The sequence below is a fragment of the Rattus norvegicus genome, chromosome 6 (assembly GCF_036323735.1).
Source record: "Rattus norvegicus strain BN/NHsdMcwi chromosome 6, GRCr8, whole genome shotgun sequence".
NCBI classification, from domain to species: domain Eukaryota; kingdom Metazoa; phylum Chordata; class Mammalia; order Rodentia; family Muridae; genus Rattus; species Rattus norvegicus.
In genome coordinates this window covers 134,520,082-134,532,836 of record NC_086024.1, presented here as the reverse complement: position 1 = coordinate 134,532,836, position 12,755 = coordinate 134,520,082, and the positions used below count along the sequence as shown (strand labels likewise).

Genomic DNA, 12,755 nt, shown 5'->3' with positions numbered 1-12,755 from the left:
CAAGTGGGAATGCCGAGCCTTCCTGCACCAAGAGATCAGAGCACAACCTCGTACCTACCTGAACACAGCCTAGTTCTCAAGAAGAGAATGAAAGGAGGAAGAGCCCCAAGACAGGCCAGAGGACCTGCACTGAAAAGGCATCTAAGCAAGGGTTCCAGGTGGGCCTGGAAGGTTGGGAGGGAAGACAGTATGCACCTGAGAGGAGGCCAGAAGAAGCAAATCTCGACTCCCTCTAACACTAAAATGACGGAGAACTCCTATCACCATGGTGACCCTTTCACATATGGGAAAACTGTAGGGCAGGCCAGGCAGTTGTAAGCTTCAGATCATGTCTCAGATGGAGGGAAGAAAGAAATGGCTCCCTTTATTAAGGTCAAAGAACACTCTGGAGACAGGTGGAGGAGGGAGCTGGGCCAGAGAGGTCAGCCTGTTTCCCTCCATCTGGAGGTAGAGACTTCTTATATGAGCACACACAGGTGGGCCTTGAAGGCTCAGATGACATGGAAAAGCACCCCATCTGTCTGGGAAAATGGGGGAGCTTGTGTCTACATCCAGCAGTCTCCCAGACAGAGCGTGTCCATGCAGCACGGGGCAGGCTCACCTCAGCACCGTATACACCAGAGACTTGCAGAACAACAAAACGAAACCAATTTGTATCTCAGAGATACATTCTAGGGCTTCTCCAAGGATACACAGGGTACCTCTCTGGGTGAGGGAAGAAAACACCACACCAGATCTCCTGATCATTCCCACCCACGGGAGAGTGAGGCCTTGGGGGCACAGTTCACACTGGTCTCACCCTACACCCCACCTGGCCAGAACTCCATACCCATACATGCCCAAGCACTGCTCAGTGATTTTAGGACTGGCTAGGGGAGAACTGAGGCTTTTGCCAAAATCTTGAAAACAGAACTAAGGGAGGGGACTAGACTCTTTCCAGTACCATCAGAAAAGCAAGAGTAAACCTCAAGGTCGGCCTTGGGAGTAGTCTAAGGGCTTGGTGACAGGAGGACTCACATCCAACCTTGCGCCTCATCTTCTTTAGAAAGGGGTCACAGCACATGCACTCTCCCAACTTCCAAGTCAAACTAAGCTCTGCCCTGTGACCATGGGGTTTCAAATTTTGAAAGAGACCTTTTGCAAAATAATTGGTTCCAAGCCCCAGTCTAATTGCTCACATCCTGTCCAAAATTCATGGGGAGAGAGATTTATTTAAGTAGGGAATAAAACTCACGCCAGGCAATTTCAAGGACTAGGGTTACACATCTCGTAAAGAGGCACAGGCAAAAACAGGGTAGAGCTGGAAGAGGAGGGTGGGTAGGCCCCAGCTGTGAGCGGGGGCCATCTCTGCTTGGGAGATTCAGTACCTGAGCCAGACACATACTCTGAACTTCAGATGGACATACAACTATGTGTGTTGGCCCTTAGTCACCTGTATCTTTCCCTAGCAATTTCCACATCCAGATTTTGTACTAACTTCTGTGCTGGGCAGCAAAGGCCAGGGGCCATCAAGTCCAAGCATCTCATTCGTGGATGTCAGGGGCTGCTTAGAGGGAAGTAGGCCATGTATAACCAAAGTGGAATGTCTGAATGTGAGTCAAATCCAAGGCTAATTAAGAGCCAGAACATGGGTGATGCATCTCAGGACAAGAGGAGGGAACAGTCTTGCTGCTAGTGAGAGCGGCCATGTTAGTGATGGTGGTGATGGCGATGTGGCTATTTGTTGGTGGTGACTGTGTTTTGCTGTTGTTAGTGGTGATGATGTTGGTGATAGTCTTGGTTATGGGAGCTGTGATGATCATGGTGGTTGTATGGATAGTATCTCTGTTATTGGTGTTGATAGTGTTGGTCACAGTGGTAGGGGTGGCTGTATTAATGACTGTAGTGACAGTGCTACTGAGGGTGACAGCCTTGGTGGTAGAGGTGATGGCCATGAAGGTCGTAGTGGTGTGGTGATGGTCATTCTCTTGGAGGTTGATTGTGGTAGTGATTATGGTGTAGGTGATGATGGTGGTGGTGGTGATGGTAGAGGAGTAATGCCAAGAGAAACTATGGCTTCTTTGATGTTGTTGAGTGCTGTAAGATTGGATGCTCTGCTTAGCAAAAAATTCTGGGCAATGAGGGGGAAGTTAACTCTCATCTCCTCTATGTATGTATCATACTTAAAGCAAAGCCTTAGAGTCAAGCCGGTAGTTCTGACTGCTTACCAAGCACACGGTCACACTCACAAACACAGTCTGAGTTCTTTTCCTAGAGGTCTAGAGCATGCCCAGATGGCAAACAACAGAATGACAGAAATCAAAACTTGAGAGTCAGGAAGGGAGAAATTACCTGAGTTGGTGGGAAGAGGGTTAACGGTGGGAACTGAGACGAATCCTCACGGCTGAACGGTGTCTTATGTGATCACTCAGTCTGAAGGGAAGGTGCAGAATGGGCAATGAGGGCTAGAGTCCATGGCCAGGGACCACCAAGGAAAGGAAGGAAGAACAGCCAGTGTTAGGCATATGGTGTTGCTATATATTTACACTATGTGAAGAGAAAGGGGGAAGCAAGGGAAAAGGGAAGAAGGAAGGAGAGAGAGGGGAGAAAAGGAAAGAACCATGGATGGTGGGTCTTAGGCGAATACCCCCTATAGATAAAGTGCTGACAATGGACTTTTTAAACTGTCTGTTGTCTGATAGGAGGGCATGTTGTGCTTTTGTGGACAGGCTTGCCTCATATGCTATCCCTCTTAGAACTTGGTTTGCCTCTCTGGTCTTCTAGGTATTACCACAGTTTCAATAAGGCAAAACTGAAATGATCCAATAAATATAACTATGATGGGTGGAGAGGGGACAGAACAGTACTTTTTAATATTTTAAGGGTATTTCCTCTCCCAGATGCCATACTACACACAGGAAAACCACGGCTATCCTCCAATGATCTCCTGTGGAATGCACAGATCCTTCTGGAAGGCAGCATTGTCCTGTCACTGAGGCATACCGTGGGCCGGTGCTTCTCATTCAACTCCAAGTCCCACGGTTAGAAGTGAGAGGGATTTGGTTTGCTTGGAAAGACAAGGCACGCGCCCACTCAGCAGAGGCATAAAAACAAGCCTTGGTTATTTCTGATCTCCCGTGTTGGCAGAGGCTAGGAGAGCTTTCGGGAAGATCCAGGGCTTCCATTTCACCATGCCAAGCCAGAGTTACCCAAGGATGGGCCAGTGTCCCAGGCAGTAAGAACTGCCAGTATCCTGTCTCATTATCTGGCACAGGAAGCCTGGCCCTGACAAGAATCTGGTCTTGCAGGGAGGATGTCACAAAGCATCTGACACCTAGCACACTCCTCCAAAGAGCGGCTACCAGGCCATACCGGTTCCACAAAAGCACATGTATTTTTAGTCATCTGCTCACTCATTCAGTAATAATTTACTGGGCGCCTACCAGGCTTAAGGCTGGGCAGGGGCTAAGGATAGAGAGAAGTATTTGACCCAGTTCCTGGCCCTTGAGGCTCTTTAGTTTAGTGCTGACATGTAAACAAACGCCCATGATAGGGAAAGTAGGGCGCTTTGGCTCAAGTATTTACAACTGGTGCGGAGCTGGGCGTGGCCACTCTCCTTGGAACAGAGGAGAAGCTGTGAGTTCATTCACTGCCTCACGCCCAGACAGCTGACTCATTCATGCATCAACTCATTCACTAGTTCAGCCACTCGTTCGACAGAGCACAACTTACTCTTTAATTGCATGCTTGCTGACAGATTTGCTCCCTAACCAATTCCTTTACTCATTAACTATGCTATGGTCATCCATCCGTCCATAGGCCTTTCATTCACTTATTCATTTAGCATTCTGTTCAGTTACACGTTTAGTATGCAGTTGTAATAGTGATTTTTTTCCTTTCACTGATTCATTCCATCACACATCCTTGAGGCCACTCACTTACTCACTCATTCATTTGGACCAACAGTGTCTCCTTTCACTAATGGACCCAGACACTGACTCACTACTTCCTTTATTCCTTCTTTAGAAATGAAGATCTACTTATTCGTCCATTCATAAACACATTAGGGAATTCAGACTGACTGAGTACACATTCACTCTCCTAGGCTGACCCACTGGTACGCTTGTCTTCCATTCATCCATCCATCCATCCATCCATCCATCCATCCATCCATCCATCCACCCACTCACCCACTCACTCACCCACCCACCCACTCACTCACAGGCTTTTCTTTCATTGCTCCCTTCTGCCACGCTGGCCCGCTTATGCACGCATCCCCTAACAGACTCGCCATGGACTCATTTGCTTTGTAACTTAGTCATTAGTTAGTGTTTTATTATCCTCGGTTGGCACAGACCTCCATGTTTTCATGACTTCATACCTTTTTTTGTCCCCCCTCAAGGGATCTTTACTTCAGGCATTATTCCGTTTATTCCTTCTTTTGGTCATCGTTCATTCCCTGACTCACTCAAACATCGCATGTGCTTCTGGCAGTGAGTTGAAGTTGTGAAAGACCTCACAGCATCGTAATGCCCCTCCTCATAAAGCATCCCAAACTTAAAAGTGAGCAGAGAATGCCAACTCCTTATTTCTAGGCCACACATGCACTTGTCCTGTTACAGTGTTTGTAAATTGGGATTATCTAATCCCAGAGTTTCGGGGTCGGGCTCCTATATGAACTCCGTATTTGACACAAGGTCTGACAAGGATGAAAAGCAACAGCTATTGGCAGTTTTACCATTCTCAGAGACTGAGCGCCAGGAAATAATACTCGGGGAGTATTTGAGCCTACTAATCAACCTGCAAACAAGAATTTGTGCTGGAGATAGACAACGATAGGTCACGTAAGTGCCACGAGAGAATAGAAATGCACCTTATTAGTTCATACAAAGTGGCCTTGTGCCCCATGTTCCATAAAAACAAAGACAGGAGGGACTAAATTCCCTCTGTAGACATCACTGACTAAGAACCGTAATCATACTACTTTCCACAAAACATGTAAATTATCGACCCACACCTGGTCTGTCTCAAATTTACTTTTTAAAAGATTGGTTTACTAAATAATGATGATAACTATGGTTTCAGGAACTCATCAAAGTACAAAATAAATGAAAAAGAATGAGTATTGAAGGTGGTTTTGGGGAGGGTTCTTTATACACAAATGCAACCAATTAAATCTTTTTGGTTAAATGGGTTTAAGAGAAAAAAAAAAACAGTCGATCATAAATCTTAATTTTCATGGCCAGTGTTCTCAATGGGGATAATCTCCATCATTTAACATTTCTGGGCACGGATTTTTTTTTCCTGATTAATTTAGTCACTCATTTTCAAAAATTAAATCAACAGAAAAGATTCTGCAGCCAAACACAACAGGGGGAGTTGGTTTTCTCCATTTTGCTAGAGACTGCATTAGTGGAGCACACTTCATGACCCCATTAAAACCAATCTTCCTTTTTATGACAACTCCAGGATGGGTGCTATGTGGACCCTTTCTTCTATGTCCCTTTCTTATCATGAACATAGTCTTTGCCTCACTTAGCGTGTGTCTGTGATCTCAGTTTCAGAATGTAGTGCAAACCCACTGTGTGTAGGCCTCATGTATGCAGACTGACTGACTTTGGCTTCCCTGGACCCCCTGAGCACTAGGATATGTGTAGTTGTCTTTGACTATATGACACATAATGTCAATTTTAAATAGACAGTGATCTCTGTAACAAAAAAACAGGCAGGAAACACGGTCTCTTACTTACTGAGATCTCTACTGCCAGGGCCATACAGTCAGTGTTGCGACCTTCATCTTGAAGTAGCGATGATGAGAGGAGAAGGTGTGCATCCACTCTACTGAGTACAAAGTAATATCGAGAAAAAGGAGTCAGCCTCAGCGCCCATTTACAAGCTGAGCTCATTCGTTTAATTAACCCTCATCTGTTTGCTTAACTTTTTTCCATAATGAATTAAATATTAAGGAATCCTTAGCATTTCTACCCAAATGGACTAAGACATTTCAGAACTGAATTAATAATTCTTGCCTTAAAATTGGTCCACATACTGGGCTCATTTTTCTTCCTTATGCATATATTTATTGACTGAGACATTTATTCAGTCTCTGAGCAAAATCAACGTCTATGAACTCCACGGGTAGGTTTTTCAACTTTCCCGGAGTTATTGTCACCACGGATGCTCACTGAATCTTTCATGCGACGGACCTCAGCTGTTTAACGTGATCATGGATTCCCCCTCAGATGCATTCAACTCACATCATCAGCCCATACGCATGTTGGTCCATGCCTTCACCGTGAACAAGCACGCTGTAAGACCGCATGGCCACAAGCCTAACTCCCTAAGCAGCAGCCACCATCTGTCACAGGTGTTCAATTCAATTTTTGAAAATTAAGGAAAGAGCTGTTTTGTTCTTGTACTTCATTCATACTAAATTGAATTAACTTGGGTTCAGAGAAGATTAGCATCATCACAGACCGTAGGGCATGCTGATACCCAGTTATCTTCTGTGATGACCCAATAGAAACCTTGTAACAAAAGGGCACACACTGGGAGCTTTATGCTTACCTTCCATGATATTCTCTCTCTCCAGAGGGCAGAGGCCTTCATGATTAGTTCTGATCGACTGTGGTACAGCTTCCTGCAGAACAGAAAGAGGACATTTTCATACGGTAATGCCTAAGTGCAGGGATGGATTGATGTAAATACAGCACACATATATGAAAATAAAAACATTTAAAGACATATTAGGTTCCCAGGAAATTAAAATAGAATTTTAAACCAAAAGAGAAAAAAAATGGATAAACTGTTAACTTATTTAAAGAAATACTATTATGTCCCCATGGGTTTTTTTTCTTCATTATTTATTTTTATCCTTGTTCATTTACTCTTTACGATGATAAACTCACTATTTTTACACATGTAAGACACTGGCAAAGATAACACAACCACGGGCACATTGCTCACTGCCAAGGTGACAGAGACTCTGTAACGTTGCGATGGTGTCTAGTGAGCACTTAGTGATCCTTCATGGTAATGATGGGCTATTTGCCATATGATAAAATGAGTTCTGAACTCACAAAGAGCCCAGAGTAATGCTCTCCTCTAGCCATCGGTAGCTATGGACCCCTGGAAACAGAACAAAGCCTGATAGTCCACTTATCATCCCTTCCACACGCTGTCAGTGTTCATCCAGTGAAACATGAGCTAGGAGTTAGAGTGTGGCTTCCTCTGTCATACTTATCTCTCATGGACTCATTTCTAATAAACCCAAACCAGGGAGCCATGCACAGCTCTCAAGACCTTTCTCCATATTTTCTCCCCCGAGAGAGCACTGAGATTCCTCTTGTGTCAGAAGTGCATGAGCCAGACATCCTTTGTAGTCTACAACTCCTACACTACCAGCACCACCCTCAGGAGCTCAGGCTGCTCCTGTGCTCTTCACTCACGTCTTTGTGCTTTTATTGACCATGTGGCTGCATTGTTCATCTACTATAAACAATCACATAAGAATCACAAAAACTTATGATCCTTGGATGACACTAACACCTTTCTGCATAACTCCTATTATAACAATAGCTCTACTCTGATTTAACCTCAGTGCTATATACAGACACAGATCGAGGTAACAATGGTTTATATTAAGCCAATTTTTACAGTAGGTCAAAGTGTCTTCTCAATGATTCTAAGTCACACTTTAAAAATCGATTTCTGTGAATGGCTTAAAAAAAAAAAACCAACTCCAAAGATGTGAAAGTTAGGAAAAGAAAGAAAAAATTCAAGTGTGTTGAGTGTACAAAAATATTTTAAAAGTAAATAATTACATAAAAAAACAATACCAAGACCACAATCTTAACTGACACTACTCACAGAGCTCTTCACACTCAGGATATGAGATCCACCCACAGGTCTGACCAAAGAAAAATGGGCCAGCACAACTCTGTTCTTTCAGGAATACAGAGTGAAGGAGATCATTACCAAGAGTCAGCCTCATTTGCATTGGTCTCTGCATCCAATCTTTCATTAGTCGGTCATTTAGGCAATTTGGGATGGCTTTTATTTGATCCTCTTGTTTAAACAAACAGTATCAGTGGTGGCACAAATACAGACTCTGTCACTGGTCTTCCACCTCATGCATAGCACTGATTTTATTGTCTAGAAATGTTATTCTTATAGTTGAATAAGGTTAATTTCTATCCATTAGTAACTATATAATTGGTTACTGGCTCTTTCCTTGAACTGCTTGTAGCGTTAGCTTCAAAATGCATTTTAACAAGAGCAAAAATGAAACCCACTCTCCCTGGTCCCTATCTACAATATGACTCGAGAGGTGGTGATGGCGCACTTCATCTATGGAGGATCTAAGCTCCAGATGTATACAAATTCGTTGCTCAGATGACACAGAGTCTTGATGAACCTAGGATGAACACTGGTCTCTTTTCATTACTACCCTGTTTAGTTATTAACTCATTAATTCACCATTGACAACTTTTAAGTCGTACGGATCACAGAAACCTAAGATCTTCGGGTCTGTCATTGGATAACTACCTTTGCTAGAATCAGTTGTAGACTTATTCTCACTATCACAGAGCTCATCTTTCCACATATGTGCCTGCGTGTTTTTCCTGTCCATCACACATTAGAAACTGGTCTGCTGCCATCAAATAATGACATAGAATAATATCACAACATAGATAGGATATTTGAAAACAGCTTTAAAAAATTATACAAACAAAGACGAACATGTTGTGTAATACGTACCATGGCCTCCAGGTGTGGATAAGGAATTCTCCTTCCATTAGTCTACTCTTAGAGGCAAAGAACAGAATCCATGACAAGAAGATGCTAGTTTTCTTCATCATTGACTATTGCATTCACCTTTCATTAACAATCATTAATTGAGAGAGTGCTTAGAAAAAAATGAAAAATTTTGAACTCCCTCTTAGCACAAGAGTAGAAAAGTTCAATATTTTGTACAGTTGCCATCACCATAGTCGAACAATACCAGCAATACTCATTTAAATAGCTACCGATGGTATTTTTGCTTTGTCATACATTTTAATTTTGACATCGCCAAATTTATGTTTTTAGTTTGTTTACTATTTCTTACAATGGTTTAATTATAAAAGAGTAGTAAAGTGCATAAAAACAAACTCTAAAACGTAATGTCAAGAGGATCATATGAAACAAAGAATGTGCTGCTCATCTTTGGGGTTGAACATGAGGATTCCACATATGGATTCATTCATGATGCCCACATCGGAGTCATCATTGATCAAAGTCTAGTCTTTATTTCTTCATTCATCTGTCTGTTGAGTAAGCTATCATCTCCCTTCCAATGTCAGCTCCATGACTTGCATAAGGTGAAGAAGTGCCCCTCTACTCCTAATTTGCATACAGAGCTACTACAGCATTGGTTTATCTATTAATCAACTATCTTCCACTTTTTATGTTTGCCTTATTAGTAGAGCATTTTGAATCAGCTCCTTACAAGCCACTGGCAAAATGCTGGCCACTTGTTAGGGGTATTATATACTTTGTAATAGTACAGTGATTACCGTAAGCAAACCACTTAAACAAAACTAAGAATGTTGGGTTCATAAGAACAACAATGCCAACCAACCAGAGCTTCCAGGGGCTAAACCACTACTGAAAGACTATACATGGACTGACCCAGGGCTCCAACTGCATATGTAGCAGAGAAAGGCCTTGTTGGGGCACCAGTGGAAGGGGAAGCCCTTGGGTCTGCCAAGGTTGGACCTCCAGTGCAAGGGAATTTGGGGGGTCAGTAAAGGGGATGGATGGGGGAATACCCGTATGGGAGAGGAGGAGGGAATGGGGGCTTATGGTCAGGAAACCAGAAAAGGGAATAGCATTTGAAATGTAAGTAAAGAAATATATCTAATAAAAAAATAAAGAAAAAAAAAAAAGAAGCAGGGTAAGGGGGGATGGGACAGGGAGGTTTCAGAGGGGAAACCAGGAAAGGGGATAACATTTGATATGTAAATAAATAAAATATTCAATTTAAAAAAAAAAGAATGCTGGTTTCAACTCACATTCAACATGAACTTCTTGGTAAAGTGCAGAGCCCTTGATGATGGCAGACTCGTTCCTTCACTCGGAGACAAATATGACACAGAATGTGAGGCAAGTATGATATTCTCACTATTCATTCTAGCTTTGTAACTTTTTGACTTAGAAAATCACTAATTTGAGTCTTTTATAAGAAGATAAATAATTTCAAACTAGCTACTGTAACATTTGGAATACTCCCTTAATAATATTGTCTATACATCATTAACCACAGAGGTAAGAGGAGTCACTTTCTCTTTAGATTTTTACATTCACTGTATATTCATAATTCTCTTACCACCTCATCTGTTTTTATGAATGGACAATGCCTAACTATAGTCATTGTTTTTATTTATATGTTTATTTATTCCCACATTGACCAATCATGAAAATGTATAAACACAAAACCCCAAAAGAGCTATACTGTTCTTTTTCTGCTACATTTCTGGTAACTAGCTATGCGATCATTTCAAACACTGACAGGGGGCTATGCAACCTTTGTGATGTTCATCAGAGTATGTAAGTATGTTCGTTGTACATACTCATACTCTACGAGCAGTAGTCATTGGTTCAAGGTTGACCACCTATTTCACTGATTTATACCTTGCCTATTCAGAGATAGAAAAAAGTGCAAAGTCCTATGATTTATGAAATGCCAAGAACACACTTGATATTCCTAATTTATATTGAGAGCATTCTTTTACTGAGAGTAATTGATTCAGGTTTTCATAACTGTATAATCAATAAAAGACTTAATATGCATCCATGATCAATCAACGAGATACAGTTGGTTGCCACTAACTATGTACTTTTAAATGATGTATTGAATACTGTTTGTTTGTTTCAACTTTTGTTTTTCGAGACAGGGTGTCTCTGTGTAGCTCTATCTGTCCTGGAATTTGTTTTGGAGCTCAGACTGGCCTTGAACTTAGAGATCTGCCTCTAGAGGCCTCTACCTATAACAGGCTGGTACTAAAGGCAGGCACTAATATACCTTTCTGCAAAAGGCACTGAGTATTCTTAAGTAAATCATTCAATACCAAAATTTGAATCTTTTTTTTTTAACTTCAGCAAAACAATTCAGATTCAGAATCAGAGCAGCAGAAAGAGGCCACAATCATGCAGGATGCTCCCGTCACACAGTGTGTCCATTCTATGGGCTACTGAACAGAGAAGATGACAAAATCAAGGCTCTCCCTGTAATGGCTTACACTGCGCACCTACCACTGGCCACTAGGCCAGCTAATTTTTGGAGTATATTTAATGTTCTGATTGCTTAAAGAGATGGAATTTTCAAACATCCTCAGAATGAAGACATTGTAATTTACATTATAAATGTCATCATGGGCAAAAAAAAACCCCTTTTTAAGGTGGCACAGTATTCTGTGCACACTAATCTATTTCTTGGCTCTCTTCATATTTTGGAGAATTGGATAATGCTTTACCCATTTCCTCTCCACTTATTTGTAAGACTGATTGCTACATTCTTGTATTGATACAATTATGAAAATGGAATGGAATTTATAAGAACACTGGAAAATGAACCTATTATATGGTCCTGTAGTCTTTCTACAAGAACACTTGAAATGAAAAGAATGGATTATATTCCTTCTTCAGTAGTTCTCAAAGTTCCAGACATGTAGTCAGCCATGTGACTCATGTTTCACAGTGATCATTTTCAATCATGGCTGTTTCTTTCTTTTTCCAATCACTCCTCTTCTATTGTCTGATAATTAGTTCAATAATCAGCTAATAATAATTTGAGCACCTATTATTCCAACAATTCTATAAAACCTCACTCCTAATCTCTGGGGAATTGTTCTGATCTTAATTAATCATCCTCAGAGTTTCATAAATAATTTGACAACTTCCATTCGTGTTTGTGGCTCTCATTGGTATGGAGCACCCATTCTTAATGCCATGTTGTATTTCGCAGTCACACATTTAGTTCCACTAAGCAAACCGCCAAACCTGAAAAAATAGTTCAAGCCATTACTCACAGTGGTCTGCCCAGCAGCTTCCACAATGTCAGCAGAGCTCCTAGCCATGGAGGGCATTGAGTCAGTGAGGAGCTAAGGAACGAAAAGCAGACATGATAAAGGCAAAATTTACACATTGATATTGACCTCTGATCACAATCTTCACTTACGCTGCCCTAGGTAATCCTTTGTGCACAGAGAGTATCTATTTAATTAGCTCTTAAATAAATATGGCGAGCTTAGCAATGATTCAGACATTCAAATAACTATGCTTTAGGTTGTAACTTTCACTGTTGGCTGAAAAGCGGATATGCATAATCCTATTTGACCTAAAAAGTATTTCTTGTTCATCATGTATTTTTATAATTGGACCATACCTAATCTTATTTATCTTTATTTGTAGATGGATTGATTCTTGCATCATCCAACTTTAAGAAGAGCAGGAAATGCATATTTATGAATGAGAACCAGAGTCACTTCTCCTTCTATTGTTGACACCTGGACTTTATGGTGGACCTCAGAGACTTAGTCACTATTTGTAGCTCAAATGTGCCACGAGTGGCCATCATCAATCCAAGACTAGTCCTATTTGTCTCCACTAATTCCTATATCATGTCCATGAATGAATCATTCTATAAAAACCTACTTTAAACACATATGCATAAAATTTATACTAACTCCATATATGTAATCTGTTACCCTTGACCTAGTGTGAATATGTTCCAC

At 41.5% G+C, this 12,755-nt stretch overlaps 1 long non-coding RNA gene and 1 pseudogene across 2 annotated transcripts in view; both read right to left on the bottom strand.

Annotated features, from left to right (window-relative positions):
* The window catches only part of LOC102555254 (uncharacterized), a 209,357-nt gene that overhangs the window by 26,139 nt on the left and 170,463 nt on the right, over nucleotides 1-12,755 (bottom strand). For both annotated transcript variants that reach the window (XR_010052362.1, XR_010052363.1), the window contains 2 exons: nucleotides 6,547-12,122; nucleotides 2,332-5,820 (listed from right to left, as the gene is read on the bottom strand). This is a non-coding gene — a long non-coding RNA (uncharacterized LOC102555254). The remainder of the gene's footprint in view (nucleotides 1-2,331; nucleotides 5,821-6,546; nucleotides 12,123-12,755) is intronic.
* On the bottom strand, nucleotides 12,540-12,605 carry Snord114-9 (small nucleolar RNA, C/D box 114-9; annotated as a pseudogene).